Source organism: Phacochoerus africanus, chromosome 14, assembly GCF_016906955.1.
Source record: "Phacochoerus africanus isolate WHEZ1 chromosome 14, ROS_Pafr_v1, whole genome shotgun sequence".
NCBI lineage: Eukaryota > Metazoa > Chordata > Mammalia > Artiodactyla > Suidae > Phacochoerus > Phacochoerus africanus.
The window spans coordinates 2,636,583-2,658,356 of NC_062557.1; the positions used below are offsets into that span (position 1 = coordinate 2,636,583).

At 51.4% G+C, this 21,774-nt stretch overlaps 1 protein-coding gene across 3 annotated transcripts in view; it reads left to right on the plus strand.

The window, feature by feature from the left end:
• The first annotated feature begins 14,955 nt into the window (after positions 1 to 14,955).
• RBFOX3 (RNA binding fox-1 homolog 3) overlaps positions 14,956 to 21,774 on the plus strand; it is a 431,817-nt gene continuing 424,998 nt past the window's right edge. For all 3 annotated transcript variants that reach the window (XM_047758490.1, XM_047758492.1, XM_047758493.1), the window contains exon 1: positions 14,956 to 15,230. The gene's annotated coding sequence lies outside the window, so the exon portion shown is untranslated. The remainder of the gene's footprint in view (positions 15,231 to 21,774) is intronic.

The following is a 21,774-nucleotide window of genomic DNA, read 5'->3' on the forward strand; positions in this document are numbered from 1 at the left end:
TCTTAGCCCCGATGCTAGTGGCTGTGGGTTCTCTCCTCCACATCCTGCCGCAGTGTGTGCAGGACTCTCATATTCAAACGGGAGATTAGGAGGGCTGGGCAGGAATTCCTCGTCTCCCTGGCGAGCCTAAGCTCTTCATCTGGAGTTTCTGCACCTGCCCCCTGCTTCCCAACCCAAACCATTGCAAAATCATTTTCTCCTCATCAGGGACTGAGTTAAACTCATCCCCCTCTCCTCTGACCCTCCCCTTCTGAGGGCTTCAAAGGTTCTGCAGGGCTTGCCTTGGGGTTGGGCAAGCCCAGTCCCCACCCCAGTCTGCCCTCACAGCTCTCTGTCATTGCCCCTGTGGGTGGGGCACACCCAGAGTGACATGACCCGGAGCTTGTCTGATGTGGTGACTGAGGGTGACTTCTAGTCTGGGCCACCCTGGCCAGCCCGAGGGTGAGCCCCCTCCCCCCACCCCCCACAAGTGGCTGGGTCTTAGCCACTGCTCAGGGTCTGGAGGCATTGTCCCAGCACCTGGATGTGTATGGGGCATGGCTTCCCCAGGAGCAGCTCTCAGAGGAACCTGTGAGTGGTATGTAGGTGGCACTAAGGTGAGGAGGTTGAGCAGCTCCCTAAAGGTCCAGAGTTGTGTGTCTCTAGGACCTGGTAAAAGTGCTTGTTTCTCTTCTTGCTCTGAGACATGAGACACAGGGGTGTTTAGATCATGTGTTCCAAGGAGTATAGGACCTCTGGACCCCCTATCTGGGTGAGTACCTTGGCCAGCAAGGACTCTGGGTCACAGAAATGTGGGGCAGGTGGAGGCAGATGTCAGGGACCTACAGATGTGGGGCCACAGAGGCTACAAATATGACTTCTAGCTGACAGTAGTGGTGCCACCCAGTTGCAGGGGGGCCTGGTGGAGGACCTTGCCTTCTGGCCATGCCCAGCTTTTCTCCCTTTCCTCTGGCTTCTGGGGACAGGACAGCCTCAAGGCACTTCAGTCCCCTCCCCTAGCTTGTGTATGGATCTTACCAAATGTAAGTCTGATGGCAGAGAACCCATCCACGACGAATCAAGACTGTCCATGCTTTCAAATATTAAATCTGTTCAGAATATTAAATAATTTCCTCTTCAATGATCCCAGTAAATTTAATTAGTGCTTGTTCTCCCAATAGAGTTGTCTCCTGTTTCAGAGATGTTGCAGTCACAAGGAAGGAGGCTCAGATTCCTGCAGTGTGTGTGACTGGATGGTCTCCCCAGAGAGCCCTCTTGGCTGCAGGCACCCCATTTTATCAGCTTCCAGGTCCCTGTGCCTGGGAGGGAGGTGGCCAGGTGACACAAATCTCTGTCCCCTGCAAGCTATCCATTCTCTAGGAAGGGCGGACAGCAAGCACTTACTTTGGGGGTCAAGTGGTGTTTGGGTTCCAATAGCCCTCACTGGCTGTGAGGTTACAAAAAGACCAAGGCCCTGCTCTTTCTCTGGCCCTCTCATCACACACTCTGGGGGAAGCCAGCTGCTGAGTCCTGGGCCAGCTCTCTGAGTCTAGTTTATTGAAAGTTAGTTTCCTTATCTGTAATTTGGGAGCAATAACACTGACCTCAAGGCATTATTTCAAAGGTTAAATGAGAAAATGTATGTTAGGTGCCTAGCCCATAGTAGGAATTTAACAAATATTATTTATTTTCTTCTATTTTTTTTATGAATCAGTTTGAAAAATATTTATTTTGGAATGGTGAAACTTTCAGAACTTCAGTTCAAAATAATAAACCTGAGTAGGGCCTTCTTCTGAAAGGAGCCAGAGGGAGGGTTAGAATGTGTCACTGGGTCAGTCCTTGAGCTCCAGGGACACATGGGGAGCTTTTGACTGCATGATACCAGCAAATCAACCTGAAGCTTAACCTGAAAGGATCATCAGGAGGCTGAACTGTGCAATAAACTGCTGCACGTTTCCCCCTGGAATAAAGAAAACTGCTTCTTGGATGTGCTTGTGCAACACACTTTGAGTCTGGCCACTGAGCAATAAATAAAAATAACAACAACAGGAAATCTCCCTGATGAGCCAGTGGTTTATTTGCATAATTAGTCAGTGCATCAGGGTGCAGCTCCCTTGGCCAACTGCAGTCTGCTGTGGTGCTCCCTCGGCTCCTTGGTCAAAGGCATGGGAACCTTTCACTCCTGCAGGTAGAGCCCCATGTTTACCTGGAACTGTCCTGATTCTCCCCACCCTGTGAACTAGCGTCCTGGCAGATAAACTGCCTCTGTGACATTTCTAATCACATTTAAAAAGTACTCCCCTGGAATCCCCATCTTGGCGCAGCGGTAATGAATCCGACTAGGAACCTTGAGCTTGCGGGTTCCATCCCTGGCCTCGCTCAGTGGGTTAAGGATCCCGAGTTGCTGTGGCTGTGGTGTAGGCTGGCAGCCATAGCTCTGATTGGACCCCTAACCTGGGAGGTCTGTATGCCGAGGGTGCAGCCCTGAAAAGACAACAACAACAACAAAAAAGTACTCCTTCCACTCTGAAGCATTGATAGACAAATTTGCATTCTTCTATCTCAGAAAATAGAAAGTGATTCCATTAAAAATATCCCACGCCAAAAAGTACTCCTTATATTTTTCCTGATTATAAATACAATTAAGGTCCAACATAGAAAACTTAATCTATATACAATAAAATTCAAAAAGGAAAATAAAAAAATTACCTGTCGTCCACCTGCACACAGAAGATCGCTGCCAGTCAGGAGAGTGCCTCCTTCCGCCCAGTTTCAGGGCCCGGGGAGTGTAAAAGGCATCATACTGCACACCGTTTTGTAAACCTTTCCACGTGATGGCTTATGAGCACTTTGCAGTGTCATTGAATAGTCTTCTATGGTAGGATTTTTAATGAGTGTGCAAATTATTTACCAAGCACCCAGGAGTTGCATATTCAGTTTGTTTTCAGTCTTTTGGTATCATAAGCAATGCTGCAAATATTCTAGTACATAAATCTTTCAGAATAAATCTTTGTGTTTGTTCTTGAGTTTCTCCCTAGGGTGAATTCCTACAAGTGGAATTGCTGAATTTAAGGTTAAACACATTTTGTAAACTTTTGATCCAGGTGCCAATCTACCCTCCAGGAAGGTTACACCAACTTCAACCCCACTGTCTAGTGCGGGAGAGGGTCATTTCCCAGCAGAAGCGCTGGATGCAGTCAGCGGTTTCAAAATCCAGCAGGTGGAAAAGTGGAAGTGTGCTTTTATTTTGATTTGCATTGCTTAGGTGGCTGGTGAGATTAGACACCTTCTGTACCTTGGGGTCCTTTTAAAGTCTTCTTTCTAAGTCGTGTCCTCAAATCTCTGGCTCTTGTGGTCTCATCCATCATGTGTCCCTGTCTTTGGTGTTTCAAGATGGTGTTAGAGGTAAAGATGGGCCTGTTAACCTTTCTCTGGGGACTGGGGACTGTGAGGACCTTGGGATAGGGCAGCTGGGCTGAGAACAGGCTCTTTGTATTGGTCTGCCTGCCCAGAGAGGGGCGAGGGATGGTGGCGTTTGACCCAGACCACTGGGGAATTTGGGGACTGAGAGCCTGTTGTTTGACCTTGAATTTTTGCAGCTTGAGAATTATACCCTCCCTCCCCCAACACCTCTGCCCCTTGCCAGGTAGGACTTGGCCATGGAGCTTGTGGAAGCAGGGAGGAGAGAGGAGGGAAGGAGGCAGAGGAACTATTTAGGAAAAGAATGGGCTTCCAGAGGAGGTGGAAGGATGAAGATCTGGAACAGTGTGCACCTTACCTCTCCTGTCCCTCAGCCCCCCATGCCCACCAGCCATGCTGCCCACAGGGGAGAGAGCATGGGCACTGCTCAGCTGGTTTGGAATGGCTAGGTTGCTTCAGACAGAACTGTAGGCTCCCAGTCCTGGAGACAGACTGAGGCTCATGAGATTTGTCTGAAGATGTCAGCGGTGGGTCCCGTCGCACAGGCAGCCAGGCGGGGCCGGGCACCCAGGCCTTCTGTCTTCTGGCCTTGGATGGTCCTCCTCAGCAGGGGAGGCCACCTTCCTGTTTCTCAGGATATGGCCAAGTGGGTTAGGGGCTGTGCGGCCACACTTGGTGAACAGCCCCTGGGAGTTAGTGTCTCTTTTCCTTTTTTTTTTCCCCTTCCTTTTTACAGCTGCACCTGTGGCATATGGAAGTTCCTGGGTCAGGGGCCAAATTGGAGCTGCAGCTACAGGCCTGTGCCACAGCCATGGCAACACTGGATCCTAGCCACATTTGCGACCTATGCCACAGCTTGCGACAATGCTGGATATCCATCCCATCGAACGAGGCCAAGGATTGAACCCGCATCCTCACAGACACTATGTTGGGTTCTTAACCTGCTGAGCTGTAGCGGGAACTCCTGGTGTCTCCTTTGTAATGTTTATTTTTATTTCAGTGGAAATCTGCCTTGCCTACCCCAGGAGGCCAGCTGTCTTGAAGATATACATGGAGGGCATTGTGAGGGCTGTGGTCCAAGGAAGCTGGGGGTTCAGGGTCATTTATTGTCACTGCTGGGGACAAAACAAGACCCAGCCTCATAGAAGGGGTGCTGCCCTGGATGGGCCCAGGGGGCTGGGTCTGCTGGGCAGGGGTGGGGACCTGTGACCCCACTGTTGCCATGTCTTGAAAATGTGTCAAAAGTGACACCTCCCCAGCCAACCTCCCAGCTTCAAGTGGAGGTTTAACACTGGATCAAGAAAGAAACATAGTTTTAGTTTTAGTTAAGATGTAGACAGGGCTGAGTGGGGAGGGAAGGCAGAGTGAGAGTTACGGCTGAGTTTCAGAGCAGGGAAAGCTGGCTGTTAGGAGAAATAGGGACATCAGCAGGGTTTGTGGGCTTCGCTGTCCCCTGGAATTAAATGTTGAAGTCCTCAGATCAGTCACCTTAGGATGTGCCTGTATTTGGGTGTAGGGCCTTTAGAGAGGTAATTAGGTTAAGCTGAGGTCATATGGGGGACTCTAATGCAACCTGACAAGTGTGCTTATGAGAACAGGAGGTTAGGACACAGACATGCAGAGGGACAGCCGTGTGAGGACACAGCGAGATGTCTGTCCACAGGCCCAGAAGAGAGGCCTCAGAAGGAACCCCCCTGACGATTCCTTGATCTTTGACTCTTGCCCTCCATACTGAGACTTAAGTGTCTGTTATTTAAACAGACAGCCTGTACTGCTTTGTTTCAGTGGCCGGGGGACACTAACACGGGGCAGGGTTGCACTGTGGGCAGCCCTCCTCATGATGAGCGCCTTCTCCAGGGTCAGCTGGATCTGGAGGGAGGCAGCTGCTATCCTGCTATTGCCCTGGTCAGACAGAGGGGCTTGGAGCTGTGAGTCTCGCTGGTGGTGGTGACTGGCCGTTGTTGTTGGGGACATGAACAGGTGTGTTTGTACAGGACCGTGTGCACAGAAGCTGATGGATAAGGTAGCACCGCGAGGTCTCTGGGAGGAAGTACGGAAATGAAGCCGTAATGTAAAAGTGTCTTCTTTGGGGAAGATCTTAAAACAGAGAATGAAATGAAAAATAAGGATGAATTCAAAGACATCAACAACTCAGGTTCTAAGAGGCCTGCGATCCACCTGCCTTTTCTTTCCCTCTGTCATTCATTCCTCTGCCTCCTTTGGGCGGCTTACAAGTCGTATCGCTAACACACACCCTGTCCTGTAGGATTATGTGCTGTTACATGGGTGCTGGAAGTCATGCAGTAGCAAGCACCCTGTGGGGGCTGTATCACAGGCGACCACGTGTCCCTCAGCCCTTTCTATGTACATGAGTTTTCAGTGATGGGCTGGAGGGCTGTGCTTGGTTTCTAGAGGACATCGGGTCATGTCCCAGTGCACCTGATGTTGTTTCAGCCACCCCACCCACGGTGGTCTCCTCAGTTCGCAGAATCACAATAGAAAACTTGTAAGTAAATGAGGTGATGGACATTAACTAAACCTATTGTAGTAATTGTTTCGTTATGTATACATATATTAGATCATTACGTTGTACACCTTAAACTAGTAAAATATGTCAATTATACCTCAGCAGAGTTAGAAGAAAAAAAGTTTATGGAAATAGTAAAGGTCTGAGTTTTCCATTAAGGCACTTGGTAGATTGCAAACTTTAATAATAAAAGCCATTCGAAGTTATTCAGTGGGGTGTTCTTTGTGACCATGTTAGTTATTGTGATTATTTAATGGCTGTACCCTTAAAATGTATATCCTCATGGCAGCCCACCTACTCAGCAGAGCGCGGGAGGGCTCTGTACTAGGTTCTATCTGGCTTAGACCAAACTCTTCAATCGTGCCTTCAACCTGGGGATGAGACAAACCAAAGGACAGGCTGATGTGTCAGATGGAAGAATCAACACAGAAGATGACCAGTTGGATTAAATTTAACAGGAGTGAGTGAAACCTCCAAGCCCCACATGTTCTGATTTATATGCACAGAAATGGTGTGGACAAAACTGGCTGGAAGTGAGGCAGCGTGTGTTGTAGTGACTCTTAGGATGTCTTAGAGGAAACCCCTTGTCTGAAGAGGGAGAATTCTGTGTCCTCTCTGCCATCTGACTGCTGCGGGGCTGGAGCCAGGACTTGTGCAAAATTCCACGAGATTCAGCTGGATGATGACCATAGCAGATTGCAGGTCCACATGGAGAGGAAGGTTTACCAGCAGTGCAGGCTCTCCCTGATGGGGAGGCTGCTGTGGGAGGGAGGGAGCGGCTTGCCATGGTAGTGCCCAGGCGGAGAGGAAGCTCGTCTGGGCTACTGTAAAAGAGGTTCCCTCTAGAGGGACAGGCTGGATCAGATGATGGTCAGTACCTGCCTTCTCTGAAGCTTGTCTGATTTCATTATTAATCCCCCTGGAGTGGGTTGAATAATGTCCCCAAATTCATGCCTACCTAACGCCTCAGAATGGGACTTTATTTGGAAAGAGCGTCTTTGCAGATGCAGTTAAAATGAGGTCATGTGGATTAGGGTGGGCCCTCAATCCATTGGCTGGGGTTCTTATAAGAAAGGGAAGAGGACACATGGATAAGGCCATGTGGAGACAGAGGCAGAGATTGGAGTGATGTGGGCATAAGCCAAGGATGCCAGGGGCTGTTGGCCACAACCAGAAGCCAGGAGGGAGGCCTGGCAGGGTTTCTCCCTAGAGCCTTCAAGGCAGCATGCTGACACCTTGATTTCTGACTTCTGACCTTCAGGACTGTGAGAGAATACATTTCTGTTGATTAAAGCCCCTGGTTTCATGTTACTTTGGGAGCCCCTGGAGGCTAATACACCCCTTTGCCTTGGCCCTGGAGGTCTCTGTGCAGCATCATAAAAGGAAAAAGCTCTCTTGGTTTTACTCTTGTTTTAAAGACCTTCAAGTCAAATGGAAAATTCTTGCTATTTTTCATGATGCTACATCCCTTGCCTTTTCCTTTTAAAAGTATTTTACGCTCATAGCCAATGTTGTAACATCCACAAACATCTTAATGTGTTTACCGTTTGGATGGCTATAAAAAGAAAGCATGTGCTTCCATTGTGGCCTTGGGAGCACAAAGCTGAGCATGGCAGTGCCTGGGTGCCTCCCAGCTCTGGTTCCTCCCTGCTACTCCACCTGGCTCTAGCCATGCACCCATCTTGCCGTTCTCGTCCTCCTCTCTCTCTAGCCTCCGAATGCGCTTACATTCTCCTCTGGCTAAAGGAGATGAAGACAATGGGATGAGAAAATCAGTTAAAATTCATGCATTTTGCCTATGCAGTTCTAAACACCTGGATCTTGGGAATCATGGAGAAACCAGATCAGTTTTCCAGCATGCATCCAGATGTCTCTCATCCTGTGGACACCCCCAGCATCTGCTCTGCCCTCTGGAAAATCTGTTTGTCCAGGCGGATGGGCACATCTTCAGCTCAGGCAGTCTGCATCATCCCTCTGTTCATGACCTTGCTCAGATTCGGCTGAGCACATCCACACAACAGGGACAAGAGTGCTACTTCTGTGGAACAAGCTTAGCACAGACCTTCCCACAGGATCGCCTGGGGTTGCCTAGCAATCTGACAGCACTCTGCCTCAGCAGACACATGCCTCGGATGGATTTTTCCTATTTTTAATTTGTTTTCTGGGTGGGTATTATTGTGCAATCACAGGGAGAGCTCAAAGACATGGCGTGAGTCCCACTCAAAGAAAGGAGATCTGAGAAGATGGGGAAGGACCCAGCTGCCCCTTGAGCAGACTGTGGCATCTGTTCAGGGAGACTCTTGGCTCTGGCTGTTGCCCCTGGTTATAAAAGTTGGCCATTGCCCGGGAACCTTCTGCTGGCTCTCCTCACACATTTCCCAGGCCTTCTTGGCTCTCGCAGATGTGAGCACTGTGGGCATGGGACCCTGAGCTGCCTGGATCTCCCTCTGACATTTCCCAGCCACGTGGAAAGAGAGATGGGACTATTTGCAAGTGGTTCACCCTCCTCTGGAGAAGATAAATGTCAGAACTGAAAGCAACTTGGTACTGATATAGAGCTGCATGCTCTTAAATAAAATATCAAGTCTGGAAGTGTGTGTGTGTGTGTGTGTGTGTGTGTGTGTGTGTGTGTGTGTGTGTGTGACATTGCAGATGCACCTACTGCTCCCCTGCATGTGAAAGAAGAGGGAGCGTGGCGGGGGTGGGGGAAGCACTGCTGGCAGAGCCAAAGGCTGGGTTCAAGGCTTGGAGCTGCTGTCCATGTGCTGGGAGACCCTGGCAGGGCACCTGGACACGCTGGCCTCAGTTTTCTCATCTCTCTGGAGCTGCCTCCAGCTCTGAAATGCTGTGATGACATCTGTGACAGTGAGACCAGCAGAGGCGATGAGATCTGTGAGGAAACTAATGTGAAGGGACTGGTGATGGAGCCTTGGGGAAGGCTGGCATTTAGGGAGAAGCAAGGGGACCAAATGGAGGTGTGGAGGGAGCTACCTCCGAAGGAAAGAGCAGAGAGAGTGTGCTGTCATTGGAGGATAAGGGAGAAGGTTCTAGAAAGGGAGTGGAGAGTGGACCTTGAATGATCCGGTGCACCAAGGAGGGGGCACAGTCTAGTTGGTTGGTGACTCCCATCCCTGGTGACTCCAGTGGGACCATTTCTGTGGGGTGTTAGGGAGGAGGTAGGGCCTGTTTGTGATAAAGGGAAGGGGATGGCAGGAGAGCAGCGCTCGGATGGTTGGATCTGAAAGGATAATGAGGACGCAGCATGCTTTTAGGTTGGTGGCCTAGGATCTCTCAGAACAGGGAAGGTGGAGGAAGAGGAGGCCTCAGGGGGCTAGACTCGGGCAGGATTTGAAAGGAAAGGGAACGGATAGAGGAGATGAACACGTACGGAAGGTGTGAGGGAGGAAAGCTGCTTAAATCTCAGCCTTCTCTTTCTCCTTGAAAAAGTGCTGTCAGGGACTTCCTGTCATAGAAGTGAAAGTGAATCTGACTAGCATCCATGAGGACACAGATTTGATCCCTGGCCTCACTCAGTGGGTTAAGGATCTGGCGTTGCTGTGAGCTGCAGTGTAAGTCTTAGATGCGGCTTGGATCCTGCGTTGCTGTGGCTGTGGCGTAGACCATCAGTTACAGCTCTAATTCGACCCCTAGCCTGGGAGCCTCCATATACCGTGGGTGCCACCCTAAAAAGACACACAAAAAAAGGTGCACTTGGTCTGCTGGGAATTGGAGTCAGGAGGACCAGGGGTGGGGACAGTTTGGGAGGTTGCTCGGGTGTGAAGGAAGACTGTGAAGCTGGTCCAGACTCCCCAGCTGCTATGGAGGCTGGGTGCCTCCCTACCAGCTGTGAGCAGAGGCCAGGGCCTGAACCGGCTGGGCCTCCATGCTGTCACTCATTAAGTTTGTGGGTTGGTGCCTCTGACCTTCAAAGGTTTCCTTGTGACCCATACTTCACAAGGTCTGGAGAGATACAATCCCTAGATCCCTGCGGAATTGAAGCTTTTGTATAGCTGCCCTGCATTTTGTGTGCAAGAATGTTAATGAGTGTTTGAATAATAGGTTCCTGCAGGCCCTGTGGGTCTGTCCCTATGTGAAAGTCATTAAGATAAGGAGCAGTTCTCTGCAGTGTCCTACCATGGCCCGGACTACAGCCAAATATCCACCAGTGGTGGTGGCGAAGTGGAAATATTTATGTATTTATACATAACATAAATATTGGTGTGTATGTGCTTGTGTGTGTGTGTGTTTGTGTGCGTATGTCTGTGTATAGAAAGAGAGACAGAGCCAGAAAGGTCCATCCTTACCAAGGAGGTTATGGCTGTGTTGTTACCTTATAATTTACTCTGATAGATTAAAAGACCAAACAAGGAAGCCCAGTAATGGGTGTGAAGTACTTGCTCCAGCAGCCCACTAGCTGGTCAGGAAAGACTGACAAGGCCAAAGAAGTCCCCTTAGATCATGTTTTCCTCCAACGTTTTATTGTTGTATCATCCTCTGCTTATGTGCAGAGTGATCAATACTGGGAACTCGCCATGGTATCCTTTCTGTCTGTGGCTGCTCTGAGTTGCTACTCAGATGGAGGAGCCTGGGAGAAGATAAGAGGAGTAATCTTTGGGTCACAGACTGGGCTCACCTGCCCAAGAGTTGATTAGAGCCCTTTTTAGGGAGTCAGTGGAGCCACTGAATGGACCGTGACATCTATTCCAGGAGTCTCCAGACAAGGCCGTGAGGACTTCCTGGGGAACTGAGGGCTAGCCCCAGCTGGGATGTCTGGCAGGTTGTTGGGGCTGAGGGAATAGGCTGATCTGAATTTTCTGTTTCTTAGCTCACCATGGCCATCTTCTTGTTTCTCAGAAGACAAGGTAGGACACTTCTGATGAGGGAAATGAGTTATCTTCAACTTATACAGGTTCCAGTACAAGCAGAGGAGAGCTGGAACTCCATCAGGACCTGGCCCTAGCAGGCCAAGTACAGATAAGAACTTGGGCCAGGAGCATCGGGCATTAAACGGGCATTTTGCTGCCAGAAGGTATTTTAGTGACAGTAACCCTCAGCAGGTCTGTGTACTGGCCAGTTGGACACATCACCACTCTACACTAATCTGGACAGCTGTGCTCCTTTCTTCTCCCTTCTTTCACATTCTGTGGACTCCCCTCCTCTTTCCCTCTCTTACTGGATGCACTGTTTCATCAATCCCTTGTCATCCTCTTTCATGTTTTACTCCCTTGTTTTGTTGGAGCATGTCCTCTAGTAGCTTCTTGAGAAATGGAGCGTGGGAGGTGAATGTGTTTGAGACTTTGCACATGCAAATATCTTTATCTTAATCTCACATTAGCTTGTTCATGTGGCTAAGTAATGGATTTTAGGCCTGAAAATATTTTCCTTTAGTACTTTGAAGGCACTGCTCTATTATCTATTCATTTCTTCTGTTGTTGAGACTTGTGAAGCATATTCTTTTTCCTGTTCGTTCTTTTATGGATCCTAGGAACTTGTGGAAACTTTTCTTTGTCTTTAGTATTTGCTTTTCATGATAATATGCCTTGATGTGGGTCAGTTTCCATCCATTGTGCTGAGAACTTGGAAACTCATTTCTGGGAAAATTTCTTGAATTAAATAATTCTCTCTCTTAGACAGGGTGGGATGGAAGGGAGGATTCCTTTTGTGTGGCTGCGGGGCCTCCTGAACTGGTCATCTAATTCTTTCATCCTTTCTCTCTTACTTTTCTCCTCTTTATCTTTTTGCTTAGCATTCTGAGACATCCCATCCCTCCTATCTTCCAACCTGTCTGTTGAGGTTTTTGTTTCTGTTCTCACATGTTTAATTTTCCAGCCGTTTTTGTTCCCTAAATGTTCTCCTTAAAATAGCATCCTGCTCTTAGTTCATAGATGCAATATATTCTCTCCTGTCTTTGAGGATGTTAAAAGTGGTTATTTCTCCTCTCTGCCTAATATCTGTTTCCTCAAAATTGCCTCCCCCCACCCCATTCCCCTGCTGCTCCCCACCTGGCTGTTGGGTGGCTCTTTCTCTTAAAGGCTTTCCTCAGATGCCTAGTAATCTTGGGTTATCTACTCTCATTTAGGGGAGGGGACTGCAAAGCTGACTGAAAGGTCTGAGGATTGGATGGGCTTATTCACTGGGGCTTCACTCTAGGGAGATTGGCTTAGCTCTCTGCTGGGAAACAGCAAAATTATATCTTTAGGTTTCTCCTAAAATCTACAGGGTTGGCGGGGGCGGGGGGGTGGGGTGGGGAGACTTTTCTAGCCTCTTGCCTGGAGGAGGTTGGTGCTGTGGGGGCTGAGTGGGGCTCTCAGCCTTCAGAGTGCAGGATACCCTCCTGTCACTGTGCCTGAAGTCCCCCAGGCCACAGACCTCCTGCTTCACCCTCCTCCGCAGGGAATACCCTTCCATGGTGGCCAGCCATCCAGTGATCTGGAGTGGGCAGCCTTCCAGGATCTGCAGGCTCCTTAAGCAGATCTCACCCATTCCTAGCTGCCTTCCTTGCCTCACAGATACCTGCTCCACAGTTCTGAGCCTTTGGAGGTTCTGTTTCTCAGCTTTCCCCATGGTGGGTTTAGGACTCACCTCTGCAAGGCCAAGCACACTTGTCTGTTTGCCTTCCTGCTGCCCACATTTTGTTGGTGGTTTTCTTTTCTCTGTTCTCCAGCTCATTGGGGTTTATATCTTCAAAAAAAATCTCTTCTGGTAGTTTTAGTGGGGTTTTCAGAGGGAGTAAAATTAGCTATGTGTGTTCAGTTGTCATTTTAGGCCCCGAGGTAAATCGCCTTTTGTTTCTTTCCTAATTATTATTGCAAAGGACAGTTCCTGGTTCTTCCTCCATGGCCTTACTTTTTTTTTTTTTTTTAAATGAAGTTTCCAAATCAGAGGTTTGTAAAATTCTCTTCAGTGATATCCTGAGATAGAAACCCCCCCCGCCCCCTGGCTGGTCCTGATATGAGGACATACAGCTTGGTCTTGACACCCCTTTCTGGCCAGATCCCCATTCCACAGCAGTTTGAGCTGGACAGACAAATTCCCTGGGGCTTGTAATGAGGCTCTCCTTGCCAAGGCCTATTCCTGATGGGGATCCCAATGTGTAGGTCCTGTGACTGATCCTGCCATAGACGCCAATTTCAGTCTGCCAGCACGGGTATCTGAGCAGACCTAGGTCTGGTGTGCTAAGCACTGGCTGTGTCTGGAGAAGGTTGGGAACAAGATTTAGTACTGCCTTCAGAGAGCTCTTCTGGAATAATCCAGAGGAGCTTCTTATAGTGATCTCGCCTGTGAAGCAAAAGGCCTGCCTATAGGGAAATAGGTAGGTGATGGGGAGTGGGTGGGCCCAGCCAAGAGTTGGAGGCCTGGACCATGGATAGCAGAGGACAGAGAGAGCCAGCTAGGTCTTTTGAGCAGGGATGTGCCATTTCAAATATGTGAGCTGGGAAAGTTCAGTCAGCCAAGCAGCTGATAGACAAGGCATCTGTCAGGTTGGTGTTTAGCTGTGGGGCTGAGAAGCTAACTCGAAATCGTATAGCATGATTCCCACTGACCAAGACAGATCAATGATCCAGAAGGCTGGAGGGTCAGCAATTAAAAGCATTAAGCTCATAAGTGGAGCTTAGCCACTTGTCTTGGACACCATCTGTCCTTACTCCTCAGGAAAGGTGGTGGGCAGCGCAGAGCCCCAGGCACGGAGGAGCTAAGTTTATATCCCTCCTTTCACTGTCTCTGAATTCTCCAGGCCCATAACAAATCCCAGATCCCATGACATGCTTTTTGCCTCACACAGAAAAGCAGGACAGTCAAATACAGGAGGAAACTTATTGTTCCAGATGCAGCATCCAGAAGCAAAAGTAACCCAGGACAGGTTTTTCATTTGCTTTTAGGTTGAAAATCTCTTTGAGGGTGCAACTCACTTCCATCCCAGCTCTTACCCTTCTCAGTGGCCCTCCAGACACTGCATCCACCTGTCTTTTGTGTTAAACAGGAACAAGGGTTTGCACAATGCTGCGGTTCTGTTTGGGACAGTCAAGGCCTTTCTGCCTGTCTTGGGTGCTGACCACACTGCTCTCCATGGGTCTCATCCTGCAATCGCAGATGGTCCCCACTCCACTGGCCTTTAGCCTCTGCTTTCCTTCTGCTCCCCCCCCCCCCACCAAGGCGAGATACTCTCTCAAACACTACACCAGGGTCTCTTCCCTTAGGATGGGGGAACTGGGAGTGGGCACAGGGACTACTTACTCTTCTAATTTTAAGCAAATTCTAAGCTGATCTCCTACAGTGACAGCCCCTCTTCTCCAGCCAAGGTGGAAATGTTTGAATTGGTTGGGTTGGTCAGTTTGGACAAACATCCCAGCGATGACCCTGTGGTTACTCACTCTGGGATTCCCAGGAAGGCGAGGTACCGATTTCAAGCCCTAGTAAGGGGTCGGGTTGGTGGACAAACTAGAAGAGGAGGCCAGGCAGTGGAGTGGCAGAGGATGGGGAGAGGGGCAGACATTCACCCTTGCTGGTTGCGTGAGTCTCATTTCTGGGGGTCCCCAGTGTTGTCCTTTCTGGCCCAGGGCCAGGGTGGCAGGAGGGTCCTGTTAGGGGCTGCCTGGCCTCAGATCGCCTGGAGGGAGGGAGAGGAGGCGGAGCGGGGACCGGAGGGCGGCCCTCTCGGGGACCAGGGCAGCTCTGGGTTCTGGGGTCCTCTGCGCCTCGCCCACCTCTCTCTCGGGTCAGCTGTCCTCCGGGCGGGCGCGCAGCTGACCTCAAGGGTGCGTCCGGCTTGCGCTGGCGGGGCTGTGGCCCTCCCCTCCTCGCCTCCCTTCCTGGCGGTGCGGCTGCCGGAGCCCCCTCCCTTGCTGCGCGCTCCGCCCGGGCCGCCGCCGCCGCCGCCGCGTGTTCCTGCTGTCTCCTCGCTCCAGCCGAGCGAGCCAGAGGAGCCAGGGAGAGAGGGAGAGAGAGAGAAAGGGGGAGGAGAGAGGCGAGAGGGAGGGAGGGGGAGAAAGAGAGAGAGAGAGGGAGAGAGAGAGAGAGAGGGAGGGAGAGAGGAGGCGGCGAGAGAAGAGCAAGTGCGGAGCCGCGGGGCTGCTCCGGAGCCGGCGGAGCCTCCTCGGACAGCATACCCCGGCCCTGGCCCCAGCTGCTCGCGTGGTCAGAGGAAACGCGGCGGCGGCCGCCGGAGCTCGGTCCCGCGCGCCCCTCGCCGCCGGCTTACCGGTGCCCGCGCAGCCCCGGGACGCCGCTACCCTCTCGGCGGCCGGGATGCAGCCGGGGCATGGCCGCCGGGCCCCTGTCACCTGCCACGGGGAGCGCTGAGCCCGTGAGTAGCCCGGCCCTCGCTGCCAGCGCTTCGCCCTGCAGCGGTCATTACCTTCGCGTTGAGCTGCCTGGGCGCGGGGGTGGAGATGGACACAGCCCGGGGAGGGGCGCACGGGACCCCGCAGGGGGAGGCGGGGCTGACGGGGGCGCGAGGTTGCGGAGAGCGGCTAGGTACCGACCCGAGGGTGTACAGGGAGGGGTGGCGCCCTCGGGGTCAGGGGTCTCTGCGTGAGGTCGGGGCTCTCCAGGTCCCTCCTGGGCCGGGATCGGGCACGTGGTCCAGCTGGCTGCCGGAGGGGCGATTTTGTGAATGGGAAGGCCCCCGGGTCGGGCTCCATGGAGACGCCGGGGAGTCCCGCGCGCTGCGTGGCTGTGGTGGCGGCGGCGACGGCGGCACAATGCCCGGCTCGGGGAACTCCCTGGCGGGGGGAGGCAGAGCGCAAGGAGATCCCAGCCTTGCGGGGCGCGTCCGGGTACGCGGCTGGAGCTCGAGCGGGTGGGAGCGGGTGCTCAGCGACCCCCCCCCACTCCCCGCGGGGTGCAATGCGCTTCTCTTCCGGCACCTAGGCCCCAGGAGCCCTGCCCAGGTCCCCGAGGAGAAGGGTTCACTGGAGGCGTTGATGACCTATAGGAGTTGTGGGGAGGAAGGGTCTCCTACGGGTCCCTAGAGAGGCTCCGGGCCCGCAGCGTGGCGCTCTGTGTACTCGAGGGTAGAGCGGTAGGGGGCAAGCCGCGCGCAGGGCCCTCCAGGGGACGGGCTCGAGGCGCTCCCCGCGGAGTCTCCGGAGCGGCGACCGAGAGGCTCGGGCGAGAACCTAGGCTGTTTCTTCGAGCTTCAGTAGCCCCAGCGGCAGGCACAGCCGGGCCGGGGAAGATGGCCTCAAGGCGGCTGGGCACACCCCGGCCCAAACTTTGTGCCCCGGCGGCCTCAGAAGCTGCGAACTCTCTGGGGTCCTCCTTGAGAGGGCTGTCCCTCGCGGCAACCCCAGGATGCCTTGGGGGTGCCGCGAGAGACAGACCTCGTGAGGCCGGCCGCGCGACCAGCTGGCGGTCGCAGCCTCCCCAGACGTGCATCCCCGCAGTGCCCAGGCCGCTGGGGGCCCTCCCTCAGGGCGCACTAGGGCGCCGAGCCGGGTGTGGACAGACATTAATACCCTACCCTGTCCCAGAGCGGCCCCAGAATCCGGGGTCTCACATGCGGATGGGGTAGGGGTGGGGGGGCTGTATGGTCCTGGGAGTCCGGGACTCCAGCCCTGCTCCGGGTCCAGCCGGGTGAGGAGAAGCTCCTTCCTGATGGAGCTCTCCAGCTTTTGGGAGGGACTAGATTTATTTTTTTAAAGGACCACTGCAGAGCCACTCACGCTGATGCTGGAGATATCCTTGGTGGGGGCAAAGGACAGGGACAGGATGCACCCAGCCCTCCACCACAGGTAGAGGTGAAGTCCCTCCCTCCGGTGACCAATTGCTAATTTTCTACTGAAATATCCCCTCTGCTGGGGGATGCCCTGGGCTTACACCCAGAAACCTGGGACACTTAGCACCAAGCAGGTGCGAGGCTGGAGTGGGGTTGCCTGTAGTGAGGTTTTTCAACTGGAAGCCCACCAGGTTTTATTTTACTGGTCTGCAAATAACCACCACCACCACCACCACAATAATAATAAAAACATTGTAGCAAACCCTGCTCCTTAAGTGTGCATTGTTGATTTGGGTGGATGTCTTAATTAGGCTGTGTTAATGGGGATATTACTTTCGTTAAAGCCAGACCCTCCAGGTGAGTGAAAATTGTGAAGGGAGAGAGAGAGGAAAGTTGCCGTGAAAGTGCCACCTGATGAAAGCAGGATGTGGGCAGGTGGGGGCCTCCCTCAGGCTGTACAAGCTAGGAGAGTGGGCTTCCAGGGAGGCAGACGGGGTGGAGGGGTGTCTTCTGAGCACCAGGCCAGCACCCCTCTCCCTCCTTGCCTCTGTCTTCGAACCTGGAGCTCCTTTTCGAGCTGAGGACCAAGGCTACACCCCTGTCCCTCCTGGAGACTGGAGGCCTCCCTGGATGGGCACTGGGCACACTCCTGGAAGCAGTGCTTAATGCCACATTTCTCAGCTGGGAGCTTCTGAGAGGGTATGGCACACCCCCAGAGGGTAGGGTGAGAAACTCTGAGGAGTTAGGGAGCAGAAACAGAGTTGAGGGGTGCTCTGGGTCTGGTAAGGCAGACTGCATGCAAAGGGGAGGGTTTGCCAGGGCTGTTTGGACTGTTTGTATTGGAGCTGCTGGGGTTTTCTGGCACGAGTCGCCCATTTCCAACAGCAATCCCCTCCCCTATTAAAAGAGGACTTAAATGATTTCTCTGATCCTCCCCCCCTCACCCCCCCCCCCCGGGCCTGGGCCTTGGAAAGACTGTTCTCAGATAGCCTCAGGTCTTCTGGAGAAGGTAGAGTCCAGGAAAGTCCCTGTAGGCCAGGCTCTGACTCTCTTGGGCCTTTGTTGCAAACGCCCTTTGTCCAGTGCCCTGGGACAGGAGCTGCAGCTGGGCTGGTTGTATTTATGGCCCTTGCCCAGGAACTAGAGGCGGAGCTGGAGGGAAGGTTGCCACCTGGGCAGACCCTGCCTCTGGGGAGGCTGCGGGTGCTTGTAGCTGGTGCAGAGCCAAGGACAGGGCCAGGGCGTGCAGGCTGCCCTCTTGCCCTCCTCCCTTGGATGTTGTCCTGGGGCCACTGGGGGCACTGCAGGTGTACCTCTTCACCCCGCCGCCGGGAGAGGGGTTAGCTTGTGGACAGCAAAGAGGCAGATTTAGGAAGGAGGCAGATGGGCGAACTCCTGGGTACCACCCCAGAGTGGGTCCTCTGTTGTGTTCCTGCCAGTTACTCGACTTTGAGCATTACTGATGGCTCATCAGAGAAATGGGGAGAAATTATGGAGCTCTTTGGTATCTGGGGAAGAACTAGGCATGGTGGTGGCCAGAGAAAATGCCATTCCCAGTTCTGGATCCTTTCCAGCTTGGTCCAGCTTGGGCACTGCCTTTACCCTACAGTTTTCTTTACAGGCCCCCTCCTCCATTCACCCATGGCCCAAGACACCTTTGTTGTGTGATGAGTAGTAGCTGGAGGCACTTTGCTCGTAGGGCAAGAGATACTGGTTGATTTATTCCCACCTCCTGTACATGTACTGTCATTTAATGCATGCTTGTGGAATTAGGAGTGAAAGAATATACAGGAGAAGGAAGCTTCTGTCCCACCCAGAGATGTTGGAGTGGCGGTGTTGTGGGGGGCAGTATAATGGGCCTGGAGGAACCACGCAGGGGGAAACATCTCAATGAGCATGGAGTGACAGTGCTGGACATGAAATTGAAATGTTATTTTTCAGCGGTTGTAGTGTGGGGTTTACCTCCTCTAGCCCATCCGTGTGCCTGCAGTTTTTGGTCGGTTGTCTCTGTGTTTATTTATTTCCACATTCCTGCTTGATACTCTGTTATAAAGACAAATGGAACCTGACTCGCAGCTGACATTTGGTGAGGAATTTTTTATTTTTAAACAAGTGAAGGGGAAAAACCATCCTGAAACTTCCCCCCTTGAATAGAGATGCTGTGCTCCTCCGTGGGCACCTGGCTTTCTCTAAATCCCCGCCTGCAGCAGGCCTTTTCTTCCACCCAAGGTACTGGCTTTATAAACACATCCCATTTGCACCTACATCTTTTTGATTAGCTGCAATATCTCCCCACGTTCTTTTATAAAGCAGCGCGTTATTTTCACAGGTTCATGAAACATTCAGACAGCCTAAACATCTTATTTTTTGCTGCCTCTCTGAAGTAGTTTTCTCCCTGAGCCATCACTGTCTCCTTTTTATTTATAATGTTCTAGTTCCATCTCCCTCTTCCTCCCTCCCGACTGTCTTTCTCCTCCCCTTTCATGTCTTTTTTCCACCTATACTTTCTGAGTGATACGGGCACTTGATATGTGACTTTCTCCTTGAATTACGTATGAGAGTTGAGAATAGCTCCTTTACTAGTTGGATGGGTGAGTACATAGTGAGGTCTGTTTTTTGTGGGGGATCGCAGGCAGAAAAATGAGTATCCTCATTTAAAGAAATACCTCGTGACATGGACTGATTTGGTTTGTAAAATGTGCATTTTAGGTGCAATGTGCTTAGTAAATTAATTTTCTGTCACAGTTTCTCCAACACGTGAGCTAACACCAGAACAGACCCTAGAAGGTGGCTTGAGATAATAAAGAGCATAAAATCTGTTACTTCCTTTGAAAGCGTTTTTCTTTAGTAGCCAGGGGAAAGCTCACAGTATACAAATTGCATTTTGGAAAGTGTTGCCAGGCTCCAGGTTGAGCAGAACTGAATGCTCTGGTTCAGGAGCTAGGGGAGCTGCACGAGGGAGGCCAGCCAGCAGGGCCCTCAGGGGCCTGGGAAAGGACCACCAACTTTATTGTAAATTCAGGGACCCGAAGATGTGTTCACTATGACAGGGTCCTGTTCTTTGGATCTAGTTTCTGAGCTTTCTCAGAGCTCAGAGTAGGGCTGAGTCCTGCTCATTCTACCTGGGGAGTGGGTTGTAACTTGTTGGCATCAGTATGTCTTGGATGAGGTGGGTGTATGGTTTCCTCTGAGGACCAAGAGCAAAGCAGTTTTGTGGCAAGGTTTTTTTTGTTTTGTTTTGTTTTTTTAAAGATTGTTTCAAATCAGAGCATATTCCCAGCAGAAGAAAAGAGGGAGAATATATGTATTTTGAGCAGAATTTTACCACATATTGCTTTGGTCAGTGGCTCTCCTGAGAGCTTCCTCCCAAGGTTGTAGAACAGAGGCATGGGTGAAGAACTATCCTGTATCAAGCCATTCCAGCTGCCTCCCAGACCCATTCCCGGTCATCAGCTCTGTGTCCCAGGTGTCTGCTGTTGCTCAGGGAGGTGGGTCAACCCTTCTGGTGTTGGGAGCCCTGGGCTGTTGCTAGAAACCAGGAGGAGAGGCGGGTGGTCAGGTATGTTTGTTTTGGCCTTTTGAAAAAATAGTTCTACTCGCAGATAAGAAAGCTGCTTGGGGGCAGACGCATGCTACCAGCCAGAATTCTGCACAGTTTCATCAGCCTCCTTTTGGAGGGCCAGGTGAACTGATAACACCTATCTTTTCTATGGAGGAGAAAAGAATTTCATGGGCCTCTACTTCTCTTCTCATCTTAGTACAAAATTCTCCCTCCATCAAATCAAACAAGCAAAAAAGTAACCCAAACCTCCCCTCTCCCCCAGAGATCCTCTCTCACGGGGCCGCCATTACAGTTGTGTGGGCAGTGCACTGCACAAACTTAGGGACTGTTCAGAGCTCTGTCTCTGAATAGGTGGAACACTGTAGCCCTCTTCAGTGTCTCCTTGTCTGTGATACCAAATGAGACTGAGGGATGGAGATGGCAGGAAAGGTGGCCCTCTGGAGTCTGAGTCCCTTCCTTGCACCCCTGAAGTTTGTGTCTTTGAGCACCAGGCTAAGTATCACATCTCGGGATAGTTTTCTTTTAGGCATGGATAATGAAAAGCACATTGTTCTTGTCGGTGAAAACTTTTTATGTAAAAATGGGAAGCCCTGTTGAAGCCAAAGAACATAAACACAAACCCCACCTTTAAAAAGGTGGGTACAAATTGGAGAAAGATTTAAAGAGGCACAAACACCTAGGTACATTTAGAAATAATTTCTCACTAAACTTTAATAGTTCAAAATCTTTCCTGAATCTAAACGAGAGGTATCTCTACAGGATTAAATAGAAAATAACTCCTGATTTTTCTGGCACTTTTCTTTTAAGGATGGGGTGCAGGGCAGAGCTCCAGGGTCTGTACATAAGAGCTTCTGGGTTCCTTGAAATCAAAGCTCCTGCTGATGACTTCTCCCCCACCCCCACACTTCTTTTGGCTCTTTAACCTTCTGTTTTCAGCAAGAAGTGTTAGGATGAATTTCTAATACTTCAGTGAGATCGCCACATATGCCATGGTTTCCCTATGTTTCCCATCACCGTGAGATCCAAGAAAAAGGAAAACCAGAATCATGCCTCAGACTGTGTCTACACACAGGCTTCTGTTGGCTCCACTCTTTCCCAGTTCACTGTCCTGTCCTCTCTTCTCCCTGGAGGTCTAGTCTGAGTCTTCATTTCGTTAGTCTCCGTGTTAACAGGTGCTTCCCTGAGACTGCATATCTTGGCCATTCCTCCCATCAGCTGATTATTATAAGAACCACTCTTTACCCCAGGGACACACACATTTAGATGCACATTTAAATGGAATGCAATTTCTGAACAAAGCTGTAAGTTAATTACCCTACTCGAGATCTCAAGATCCTTAGGGGTGCAGGGAGCAGATTCCACACATGCCTGAGCTGCTCCAGGAGGCTGTGTGCTGGGGACCTGAGGTGTGAGGGCAGGCGCTGACTTCCAGGGCAGTGGTGTTGACTGTAGCATGCTGTAGAGGAGGGCATGCTGACTTGCCCACCCTGCGACCTGGGGGCAAGCTCTTGAACCCTAGATTACTCAGCTGAGAATAGGGACGATAACACATGTTAAGGAGCTGGCACA